This window comes from Gorilla gorilla, chromosome 1, assembly GCF_029281585.2.
Source record: "Gorilla gorilla gorilla isolate KB3781 chromosome 1, NHGRI_mGorGor1-v2.1_pri, whole genome shotgun sequence".
In the NCBI taxonomy this organism is placed as follows: Eukaryota; Metazoa; Chordata; class Mammalia; order Primates; family Hominidae; genus Gorilla; species Gorilla gorilla.
This window is the reverse complement of record NC_073224.2, coordinates 123726958-123740132: the sequence shown is the minus strand read 5'-3', so window position 1 is coordinate 123740132 and position 13175 is coordinate 123726958. Positions and strand designations below refer to the sequence as shown.

At 38.8% G+C, this 13175-nt stretch overlaps 1 long non-coding RNA gene across 1 annotated transcript; it reads left to right on the top strand.

Annotated features, from left to right (window-relative positions):
* Positions 1–317: 317 nt before the first annotated feature.
* On the top strand, positions 318–12887 carry LOC129525426 (uncharacterized). Its single transcript, XR_008669727.2, has 4 exons — positions 318–600; positions 8442–8481; positions 12574–12662; positions 12799–12887. It is a non-coding gene; the product is annotated as an uncharacterized lncRNA (long non-coding RNA).
* The last annotated feature ends 288 nt before the right edge of the window (positions 12888–13175 follow it).

Below are 13175 nucleotides of genomic sequence, written 5' to 3'. Positions count from 1 at the left end.
TCTTAAATATTTGCTAGCTGTAACAAGGAAATCAATGTACTTTATGTTCTTAGCTCCCACAATTTAGCCTAAATATTCACCCTGGCATGCTTATACTGGTCCAAGCAAGCATTAGGTCATACCTGTTCCTATTCCTTATTTGAAGGTGTTTTTACCTTTCTCAGCATTCCACAAGTTACTTCCTCCTTCCTTTGTTATCCTCTGCCTTTGCCTCTTTTGAAAAGTTCTAAGTTGCTAGCCGATCAGGACAAATACAGAATGTGAGGTCCCCTTCCAGACAACAGACACCGGACACAGCAGTAGGGTGGACGCGTAAAGTTATAAATGACCCTGTCTCCTTTGTTCAGTGTACTTTTGTGGCAAAACTGCTGGCGAGTGTACCCTTTCTGCGGAAAGTAAAAATGGCCTTGCTGAGGAAGTTAAAATTTATGTTCAAGTGCTATTTCTTTACAGCACTGGGGAAGAAGCATTTCTAACAGGAGCCTGCATGCTGAGGATGGCAGAGGAAAAAGAGCCACACTGAGCCCTTGGAGATGCCACTGAGGAGCTACGCTAACCAATCCTGGAGGCACCATAACCTAGGACTTCTTATTATACAAGGTAATAACTACCCTTGACATCCATGTGAGTCAGGTTTCCTGTGACTTTGGCTAAAAGCAACTTGTAAGGCACTAGGTGTGAGTGTGAAAGATAAAGAGATGAATATGGCAGAACATTGGTTCTCAGTGAGTATAAAATCTATGGCAAAAGGCAGGGAAGTACATTAAAAATTCTGAGAAGCATTTAAGTACAGGCATGGGAAAAGCAGAGTGGAGGCAGACAGAGTGGAGTGTTGGTTATAATTCAACCACAAAATGAACATGTAGACCCATAGTCTTCTTTTCCAAAGTGTGACTGAGGCCAGGCATGGTGGCTCATGCTGTAATCCTGCCACCTCAGGAGGCTACAGTGGAAGAATTGCTTGAGTCCAGGAGTTCAAGACCAGCCTGAGCAATGTGGCAAGACCTCGTCTCTACAAAAAACAAAAATAAAAATTAGACCAATGTGGTGGTGCACTCCTGTAGTACCAGCTGCTTGGGAGGCTGAGGTAGGCGGATACATTGAGCCAGGGAGGTCAAGCCTGCAGTGAGCCATGTCCATGCCATAGCACTTCAGTCTGGGTGACAGAGCAGGACCCTGTCTCCAAACAAAACAAAACAAAACAAAAACAAAAAAGTGAAGCTGCTTAGTATGTTTTTCTGACATGCTAAACAATGACATGATGACCTGGGTCTCGAAGCTCTTAAACTGGCAAGTGGCTGGTGGTAGGGCAGTTGGAATTGAGCAGTGTCCAGCAAGGCAGTCACTGGAGGAAAGAACCCCATAGTTTCAAAAACTGGTGCCACCAAAGAACTGAGACTCATGGACAGGATACCATGTGGTGAGCATGCTTGCAGTTCAAAGTCATCCCTAAATCCAGGGTTTAATTCTTACTTCTCATCTTGGGCTGTCAATAGCATCTGAGATAGGTTGTCATTACCTTCTGGAAACGCTTCTTCACTTGGTCTTTAGGACATAATTATCTCTTGGTTCTCCTCTCACCTCACTGGCTGCTCTTTCTCAGTCTCCTCTGCTGATCCCTCCTCATTTTCCTGACTTCTCAACTTTGGAGTGGCCCAGGATTCAACCCTGCAAGTTTCTTCATCTTAGCAGATGGAAAGTCTATGCTTCTAGTTGCACAGGACACTTTAGTCAGGGCTATCCCAACACCCTGTCAAAGCAAGATGAACTGACCTTTGATCTGTCCCACATATGCCCTCAGGGAGATGGGGTCGTTCTGTGGCTGTTCACCCTAACCCTGTTTCACCTGGCTGCATTGCTAGAGAAGAAGTGGTTTAGAATTGTGATGATGTGTGAAGAAGGAGTCACTTAAACCAAGCGATATCAGTATCATAAGGAGCATATTTAATCTCCCCTCCTCCCCATCCCTTTCAACCTCTCCTTTTCTGTTCCATGTCTGTTCTGTTGTGACCTGTATGTGGGCTCCTTTTATAAAGATTACAAGTTCATCTCTGAGTTCCTACAACACCCAGACTATTTCCTTGAGCAGAATAATTAAATAATTAGATAGAGAACTTTTTATTTAAGCATCCGTTCTTACTTAGGGAATCCCAGCCTGAATATCTTATTTTGGTGAAAATGACAAAAGGGGCTTGGATAAAATGACTGAACCATGTCAGTCTTTTGTCCAGAGGCATAAATGTGAAGAGGAAAGAGATGAGAAGGCACATATATGACTTCTTTTCCTGACTCTATCTGGTTCCACATTTGGGAAAATCTCCCCACAGTTTCCTGCCTTTATTTTTGTTTATCATGACAAATGAAACCAAGTTTAAGATGGGTCAGGATCTCATATACCAAGTAAACAGGAAATCAGAATTAGAATGCTTGGTATTTGTGAGTGAGGGCAGTGAGAGAGCTAGTGCTTACCTTTTCTTTCTTTTTTTTTTTAATTATGGAAATCACAAAGTAAGATAAAAATCTTTGCTCCTTGTCTTCTTACCACTGAAGATCTTTAACATTATCCTAGTGGTTGCTTGCTGAAGCTCTGCAGGGAGAAAGATTAGTTTTAAAAACTGATACAGGGTCCACAATTCCATATGTAAAAGGATTTAAGGATCACCAAACAGGAGTGGGCCTCAAAGCTTCACTGAGCCCTGATGAATGAATAGAACCACATTATAAGGTTCTCCAGAGAGTAGGACAAAAGTTACCAATTGTTTTCCTGAAATATATCAACAAGAATGCAGGCCTAATTAACGAACCTCAAGGTTGATTTTTCTTGCTGCCTTTTTCTCTGAAAGACAAATAATAAATGAATAAGGCTGAAAGTAAATGAGAACCATATTGGGAAAGTGAAGCCTAGTCAAACTTTTGGCTGGGCTGGTTGCAAAGAGCTAAAGTTCTTTAATCATCTCACTGGAGATGTAGCCAAAAGATGCAATTTGAAACACACGCACACAGACACACACACACAGACACATGCACACAAACACACACACACATCAACACACACATCTAACGTATTTCCACACCCATACCCTCCCCCCTTTTTACTGTAGATGAATCAAGATGGTGGAGACAGGACATGATGAGAACCATTCCTTCTCTCCACCTATTTTATAAAAGGCTTTGACAATCAGTAATCTTTGCTGCCTTGGTTTGGGGAATCCATCTATGAATTCTTATAGTATAAATGTTCACTGTGCACCGTGCATTGCCTACAAGAAGCTAATAAGCAACTGGATTTGGTAATGAATTGGGAATATGCTAAGATGACAACCTATTTAAAATCCAGATTCTTCTAACAGATAATTTTTCTAGAAGATAAATTTGTTTGGGCTTAAAAGAATACTACTATCAGCCAGGTGTGGTAGCTGGAGCCTGTAATCCCAGCACTTTGGGAGGCAGAGGTGGGCAGATCACCTGAGGTCAGGAGTTTGAGACCAACCTGGTCAACATGGAGAAACCCTGTCTCTACTAAAAATACAAAAAGTAGCTGGGCATGGTGGCATGCATCTGTAATCCTAGCTACTCTGGAGGCTGAGGCAGGAAAATTGCTTGAACCCAGGAGGTGGAGGTTGCAGTGAGCTAAGTTCACACCACTGCACTCCAGCCTGGGCAACAGAGAGAGACTCCGTCTTAAAAAAAAAAAAAAAGAAAAAGAATACTACATCTGAAGGTGGGAATGGAATGAGAAATGACAACCATATTATAATTGAGGTAGTTTCTTATTAGTTGACAAATTGACAAAACACAGAGAGGTTTTTGTTTTGTCAGGGTCAGTCAGGTCAATTTTATACAGAGGCAGAACTAATAGTTGAATATGGTGGTGTGATTTCAGGATGGTTTAGCATACACTCCATTCCACTCTACTTTACAGTACTTCAGAGTTTAAGGCTTGAAAAATTGCTATTGCCTTTGTTAACAGAGGGGCAGAAGGCATATCTATCTGGCTTAATGGAAGTTGGATGGGTGAGATGTGGACTTTTCAAACGAGGCCTCACTTAGGTTGACATTAAATAAATTTGGCATATTGTAAGAATATTTTTACCCAACTCATGATGTTTCCTTTTGTTAAAGGGAGCTCATTTAGCGTTACTCCTGTCCTCCTCCTCTCCATTGCTCACCCTTCCAGGGTGAATGGATTATCTTACCTGACTGATACATCTGGGCATGCTCGGCTCCATGTTCCTTCCTATTAGGAGTGAGTTGCTCACAGAGAGAAAGCGTTTTAGTTTGCTCTTCTAGGGGAGGGTTTTTCTTTATTGGGGTTCAGTACAGGCAGGCCAACTTGGCTAACAGATTGCCACATCCTCCAACCTGGCCTCTACCAGAAACAAAGGATATTTTGGTTTTCCATTTGCCAGTCCTTTTTCAATTTGTACAGAACATAGGCAAAGAGGAGAGCTATTTATTGGGATTCCTTAGACACCCTAACATGGTTTAAGCATCAAGCAAACTGAATGGAGAACTTGAAAATTTTAGTTCTGATCCTAGTTCTGTCTTTCCTTAGGTGTTTGAATTTTGGGGAGACATATAACATTTCTCTGCTTCATTTTTCTTAAATGTAAAACAAGTTCATAAAATCACTACCCTACAATTATACAGCAGTTTCCCTTTATCTGTGGAGCATATATATTAAGACTTCCCAGTGGATGCCTAAAACTGCAGATAGTACCAAACCCTTTATATACTGTGTTTTTCCATCTGGTAACTGAGACAGCTGCTAAGTGACTAACCGGTGGGTAGCATGTACAGAATGGATATGCTGAACAAAGGCATGATTCACATCATGGGCAGTATGGACGGGGTGGCATGAGATTTAATCACATTAGTCAGAATGACATGCAATCTAAAACTTAGGAATTGTTCATTTCTGAAATTTTCCATTTACTATTTTCAGACTGTAGTTGACCACAGGTAGCTGAAACAGTGGACTGCGAATAAGGGGGGACTATTGTATGTGTAGTAGAGTGCCACACCATGACACATATATATAATACAGTGTATTATTGGAGACTTTTTTCTAGACAGAGAAGCTTCCAAGGCTCTATAAAGGCATAGCCTGAAAAATACCTGTGAGTTACATAAGAATTGGCTGATCAGATTATCATTTCTGGGAGAAGGATATAAATAGACTTTCTGATATTTGAGCCTTCACAAACTTGCCTATCTCCTTGGGAAGGGAAGCTCTGGCAAGGGGCTACGACGTTTTTGCAGAATGATGAAGAGGGCTTCTGGGAAAACAGGAGCTGAGATCTCAGTCCTGTGTTCCAAGGACCAAAGTTATAATGATCCATAGGAGGTAGGCTAGGGGAGCCCCTAACCAAGGCCAGGGATAGGGAAGACCAATAAACTCCCTGAAAACTAAATTATATTGAGGAAAGGGGGAATCATGATGGCCTGGGCTCAACACAGAGTGATAGTCCGTGGACCAATTAACAGTGACCACACTAATGCTGTAAAACAAACAACCACAAAATATCAGTGGCAAAACCAATAAACACTATTTTGCTAAGAAGTCTTTTAGTTGACTAAGGGTTGGCTGATATTTGCTAGGCTCAGCAGCAAGGCTCTGATGATTTCCAATAGGCTCATTCAAATGTGTGCGGGTTTGCTGGAGCTCAGTTGATCTAGGCTGTCCTTGACTGCAGTGGCTCAGCTGAGTTCTGCAGTCAAATATACATGAGGCTTCTTAAGGCTCAGCCATAGAACTAACACACTATTTTCAACTTTTTCTATTGGCCAAGGCAAGTCACATGGCCAAGTCCAAATTTAAGAGTGGGAAAATATATTCTGCCCCTCCCTGCTATCCTTGTTTTGAGACAGGGTCTCACTCTATTGCCCAAGCTGGAGTGCAGTGGATGGTTACAGCTAACTGCAGCCTTGACCTCCTAGGCTCAATTGATCTTCCCACCTCAGCCTCCTGAGTAGCTGGGAATACAGGTGCATGCCACCATGCCTGGCTAATTTTTGTATTTTCTGTAGAGATGAGGTCTCACTATGTTGCCCAGTCTGGTCTCAAACTCTTGGGCTCAAGCAATCCTTTCGCCTTAGCCTCTCAAAGTATTGGGATTATAGGCATGAGCCACCACAGCTAGCCACTCTGCCCCTTTAGTAGAGAAACTTCAAAGTTACGTGGCAAAGGACATGGATATAAGGAGGGATGGAGAACTGACTAAAGATGCAATCTGTCAGAGTAGAGGAGGGTAGTTTTGGGCACACATCATAAGGTTCATAGTGAGAGGTCCTCCAGACACAAGCACCTAGGCACCAATGTTTGTGCTGTTAAAAGAAAAACTTCAGCTGAATTAAATTTAAAGGAGTTTAATTGAGCAATGAACAATTCGTGAATTTGGCAGCCCCGAGAATCACAGCAGATTCAGAGAGACTACAGGGATGACCCATGGTCAGAACAAATTTATAGACAAAAAAGGAAAGTGATGTATGGAAATCAGAAGTGAGGTACAGGCACAGCTGGATTCATTACAGGTTGGCATTTGCCTTACTTGAGCACAGTTTGAACACTTAGCAGCGTAGGAGAGGTTGAGGTATGGCCACTGGGAGTGGTCAAAACTCAGCTATTATTACAGGTACACACTCCTAAGTTTTCAATCTTGTCTGCCTATTAAGCTAGGTTACAGTTCATCCACAAGGACTCAAATATAGAAGTACAGAGTCCTTCTCAGGCCATATTTACTTTGCTTTAACAGTGCTCTGGAGAATGATGGCCGAGTAAGGAAATGTGAGCTTAAAAGTGTTGTAATCATTGCATGGAGAACTACAGTGACCTAAGCAAGGCCATCTTAACATCAGAAGCCAAGGGTAGCTGTCAACTTCTGTAGGGCCTACAGTGATTAGTAGATCTGGAAAATGTTCAATTCTTTCACTAGAAGATAATGTGTAAGTTCTTGGAACTCTTGGACAATCTGAGGGTATGATTGAGATGCGGGGGAGAAGAATTCAAAAATAAGATTCTCAATTTCCTGATAATACATGCATAAGCTATGAGTTGTTCAAATAAGTTTAGCCTAAAGCTGCCTCCTTACATATTTTAAGTTCAACCTAAAGGTTTCTCTATACATCATGAACTCTAATAAGTGAAGGCGTAAACAGACCGTAGCCTACACTTGTGCCAGTCACTGAGTTTTGGCCAATGAAATGTGGCCAACTATTTGAACTGTGTTCAAATATGGAAAACGCTGAGCTATAACCAATCCAGCTTTTTGTGCCTCATTTCTGTTTTCCATATGTCACCTTCCTTTTTTTTCTGTCCATAAATCTTCTTCCACCATGTGCTGTGCTGGAGTCTTAAAGCCTATTCTGGCTCAGGAGGCTGCCTGATTTGGGAATCATTCATTTCTCAATTAAATTCCTTTAAATTTAATTCAGCTGAGGTTTTTCTTTTATCAGGGTTAAATGGAAAATTTAATAGAGAGATAGTTAAATAGGCACCCTGAATTAGTGATACAGACAATTTCATGTACAAATGAAAACCACTCACAAATGAATCCCCCCCATCTATCGCTGCCACTCTCCTCTTTTTCCTTTCATTCTCCTTTTTCTTTCTGATTTTCCAAAGTTTATAGTTATATTGAAGAAAGTGTCAAGATTTGGTGAAAGGAAAATATCTTGGGCCCCTTCAAGCTGGGCACTACTCAGGGCACTACTGTCTCCCATTCTATTCAAAGTTGCCCCTCTGCTCACAGAGATAGATGCATATTCTGATTGCCTCCTTTGGAAAGACTTATTAGGAAATCAAAAGAATGCAATCATTTGTCTCTCACCTACCTGTGACCCGTAAGCCCCCAAGGTTGGAGGGGGGAGGGCCTTGCTGGATGGAACTAATGTACATCTTACATATGTTGGTTGATGTGTCATGTTGCCCTAAAATGTATAAAACCAAGCTGTGCCCCAATCACCTTGGGCACATGTCATCAGGACTTCCTGAAGCTGTATGAGGAACTGGCGCATCCTCAGCCTTGGCAAAATAAACTTTCTAAATTAACTGAGACCTGTCTCAGATTTTCTGGGTTCACATTTTGGTAACCATGGGGGATTCTGAGTGGACATGCCCCTGACCTTCCACAAATCTCCTGTCAGGGCTTGGTACCAGCACAAACTAACTTTATGGCTCAAACCAATAGGACAATTTGCTGAGGTCTGAGTGCACCCCCTCCAGAGAATCCCTGATCTCCCAAAATTTGGTTGAGATCTAAAGTTTATTTTGCTGTACAACTCCTCTTTGTTTTTTGGAGTTTTACTTGCTTCCAACACAAGGAAGGCAAGTTTTTCCTGCTTCCATGATGATGGAGGGCAGGTAACTCCTTTATGGAGTTTGAGCTGGCTTCCAACAAGGAAGATGAGTTTTTTTGTTTTGTTTTTTTCCCTTCTTCTAGGATGCTAGAGAGCAGTCTTCAGCCTGAGACCCATCTCTAGGTAAGTAACTGAATTGGAGCTTGTCTTGGCTAAAGTTAAGGTTAACAACAAGCTGGTCTTAATTTCTCCTTACCATTAGAGGGCTCAGTGATCATATTGTTGGGGTTTTTGTTGTTGTTTGTTCCTGTCTAAAGCTGTTGTTTAAGGATCCTAATTGTAGTTTGGAGAAGCATTCTAAAGGGTCTTCACTATTGCTTTTTCTCCCTAATTTAATTTTAATTTGGTTTGTCTGTGTGCATTTGCATGAGGAACTGAACTGTTGTTTTCATATGTTAATGAGAGACTGAGCTTTCTCAGCTCTGAAGGAAAGGGCATTTTGCTCCTCCCAGTCAAAGGGTGTCCCTGGGTGACCAAGGCCTCATGGGAGTTGACCCCTCCATGATGTGAAGTAGCCCTGCAGGGAAATCCCCACAAAAATTAATTTTAAAAATGGCTCATCCAGGAAATGCATATAAGGGCTGATCACCCAGCGTTTTGAGCCCTCTATGAGGTCATAGACCTTTGGAGAGAGAAACTGAGACATGTAAAAGGGTGGAAATGACTCAGTGGTGACACACTGTGGCTTCCTGCCCACAAGCAGCACCTATTGATCCACCACACAAAAACCCTAGACCATAGCTCAGTTCCTCCTTTTTTAAAAAAAAAAAAAGGCAGGAAACAATCTAAGAATGAGGAGAAAACAAGGAGAATGACCCCCTTTTGAGCACTCCATAGGTTTTATGGCACCTCTACTAGCCAAAGTTTATGTAAAATGGAAATAATGTGGTCTTTGTGCACATTTACATAAGAAAAAAGAGCCCTAAGGTTGACCTGCAAACTATGGAGTTCCTAAGTCCTATTTTTCTCTGTTTTTCTTTTCTGCCTGCTCTAAATCTGCTATTATATTTCCATTAAGATGAAAACCACTGTTTAGACCCAAGAAGTTCTTTTTGCAAGCTGGTAAATTTGTATTTATCTCATGGCTAAAAGTTCTGAAGTAAAAGCTGTAGGAACTTCATGTGTGTGTGTACGTGTGTATGTATATATTTAAAAGGCCTCTATAATTTATATAATCCAAACTTTTTCTCTCTGCATCTTACCATGTAAATTTTGCTATTTGACTTTCACATGAACAGCTTCCTTCAATATGCAAATTTAAGGCTATTTAGCTGACAACTGCCCAGGGTGGTAAAACAGGTTATCAAGAATCTGAAATTCTAAGATAGGAAAAAAATGTTTTTATGAATCTATAAAATGTACTTTTATCGGCATGCCTAATATGTCTCTGTATTTATGTGTGTGTACACAATGTTTCACTACTAAAAAAAAAAGAGCTCTAATTAATTGGCTTAAAAAAAATAAAAGTGCCTAAATCAGATACTAAAAAAGCAAAGACTAGTCAAATACTTTTTCAAGTTTATGTGACTTAAGTAAAATCTTTAATAAATAAGCTAGCTTTAAAATTACTGGTAAAGTAATATGAAAAATGTCTTAAGAATTGCCAGCATACATTTTTTATTTGCATTTATTAGTCAAGCAATTTCATTCTCATCCCTGCAAAATACTATAAGGTGTCAAAATTTGGCACAGGGGTTACAAAACTATAAACCCGGCCCCAAACAGAATGATCATTGCTTTTGTAATTTTTAATAAATAAGACATTGATAATGGTTTAATGAAAATAGCTGCATCTTAAATTTAGTAAGATTACTATGAATTCTAATCTTGTGGCTTTAGGCAGTCTAGTCCACAGGCAATAAGGATGTTTGTTTTGGGTAAGGACTGTTTGTTTCAAAGCTAAACTATAAACTAACTTCCTCCTAAAGTTAATTTGGCCTGTGCCTACAAATGAACAAGGATAGCTTGGAGGTTAACAGCAAGATGGAGTCAATTAGGTCAAATCTTTTTTTCACTGTCTTTGTTATAATTTTGAAATGGTGGTTTTATCACTTTAAATCATGACTATCACAATTTTAATAAATAATCTAGGTAAAAAATTAAAACAAAATAATTAGATAAATGTAATGGGATAAACACCTGTAGACAAACTGGTCATAATTTAGAATATAAAGTTATATTAAATTAAATAATAGATACTTTATTTTTTTGGGTATTTTCCAATAAACATATATTGTAGGAAAACATTCTTGCTAAAAAAAAAAAAGGGGGGTGTCCTTTTTTAAGAGAAAGGTGAATAAGTTTTATCTAATTCAAAGCTTATTTAAAGGTTGTATATAAAACAAAATAAAAAGAACCAGAAAATAAAAAGAGATGTAAAGAAAGTCATAACAATAAAGAGGTTCGTTCTGTGATAAGAAAACTTAAAGAGAAATAATTTTATATGAGAAAGAATCTTGTATGGTAAATGCAGTTTTAAAATAAAATAATTAAATAACTGGTTGTTTAAGAAAGAGAGATGTCCAGGACAAACCGGAAAGTCCAAGCATTTCATGAACGGTCTGCATAAGTCACAATAAGAGGCTTTATATTTAAAAAAAAAACTTTAATATGATCCAGCTGTCATATTGTCATTAAGTTTTGGTTTGCTTAGGAAAAAAAAATTAGACAACTTTTTTTTTAATTAAGGTTATTACATCCATGTATCTTCCTGTACGTACTTTTAAAGCCCCTGTGATATTGAGTTACAGGCTTTTGACTCCTGGGTCTAAAAAGGACACCAAGTCCTGCTAAATCTTAAACACTGACAGCAATTAAAGCCTCATCTTCAGGCCCAATAGAAGATGCCAACCAAAATAAAATGCATTCCTGACACATGGGGCAATAAATTAAAGCTATTCAACTCCTCAAGGCCCAGGCACTATTGAGGGAGAGGTGGACACATAAGATTGTAAGGGTTGATTTTGAAAGATTAAATAAGTTCTGTTTCTCTATAAGTTAATCATTAATGTTAAAGGCATACTTCTGCAAGACCAACACATGGACCCCTGTGTCAGATTAACAAGGGTTTCTTGAAGCATTAACCAACAACTATATAAAGGTTATAAAGGTTATAAAAGGCTTATGGAAGCTATATCTTACAGTCAAGATTAAAATTTTACAGATTATAAAATTTTGAAAAAATTAATTGGCTTCATACTGTTTTTATTAGGGCTTATTGTTTGGAAAATTAAGCCTTCTCTCTCAAAGAATAAAGACTTTTGTCTGTGTTTTTTTTTTAAATCTTTGAGTTATCACTTTGGTTAAATGAATGACTTATTTTACTATGACCTGTGACCCTATTTTATGATATCAAATGTTTAAAACCTTTGATGTTTGACAAACTGTCCAAAATCAAATGATAATTATGTCTTTTTATGACCTAATTAATTCTTTAAGATATTAGGTTCCCTAAAGTCCAAAAAATACCACATAATTTGGCTTATTTGACACAAAAATTACACAGGAAGCATTGTCAAATATGAAATGGTATTTGGTTTCCTTTGGGCTATATTTGTATAAATAGGTTATTGTTAATAGTTCCAAAATTATAGGAAACTCCTATAATTCTGATATAACTTAGTGTACACTATCAGTAATAATCATAATTGTTATGTTAAAATTATTGTGTGCTACAGAGGTAACAAATTTCCTTGTCAATTGTGTCTTTGACTGTGGCTGCCCTAAAAGTTTTTGTCATCCACGGACAATTGTTGTTTTGGTCCTATTTAGAAGGTGGTTTTATAGCACCTGTAGTCCCAGCTACTTGGGAGGCTGAGGCAGGAGAATGGCATGAACCTGGGAGGAGGAGCTTGCAGTGAGCAGAGATCATGCCACTGCACTCCAGCCTGGGTGACAGAGCCAGACTCCGTCTCAAAAAAAAAAAAAAATAAAATAAATAAATAAATAAATAAATAAGGTGGTTCTATAATCAGCTATAAAACTCTAACACGTGCTCTTGAATGCGGGTTTCCGATAACTTTGGAGACTGTGATATCAGAATAGAGGAAAAACTTTCAGGACTCATGGACAGCTAAAATGTTCATGAATATCAAGAAGAACAGGAATATACTACATGGACTGAACTAATCTTTTTGACTTTTTTGCTTAAAACGTTTGCTGATCCTTTGTTTTGTTTTTCAGAGTCTTAATACCTTTATTTTATGCTATTGACAGCTTCTAACAACTCAGTATATTCCTATGAACAAAATTTGGAGCATATTTGTTTCTCTCTACCTGATTTCTTCAGACTGTGGAAACTATTTGTGAGTATTTTTAACTTATGGCAATACAGTTATTTGCAAAAGTGCAATAAGAATCTGTTTTCATTTGTAACAGGAAACAACTGGAGAAACGTTATTTCACCAAGGCTTTGACTAGAATGTTGTGCTTTTTTTTAAGGAATCAAACTTGACTTATGGATCCAATAAAGCCCTTGGAAAAACTGGCCTCATATTTTGTGTACACAGTCCCTGTACAGGGTTTCTGACTTGTGGTAAGTAATGAATGTCACTTTCCGACAGGCCCAGAAGCCCCAGGTTTATCTTGAAACCTCAAGAGGAGAGCAAATTAACCCAACTCATAGATATTTGATGACAAAATCCATGCCTGGTTTGGCTTTAAAAAGTCTCATCTGAGACTCTTCTTATGAACAAGTTCCATCAAAGCCAATTTAAAAGCCTATGTTATATATACACACACACACACACACATATATATAATTGCCACATTATATACAAATAATTAGGCCAAGTATAATAAAAGTATAATAAAGCAAA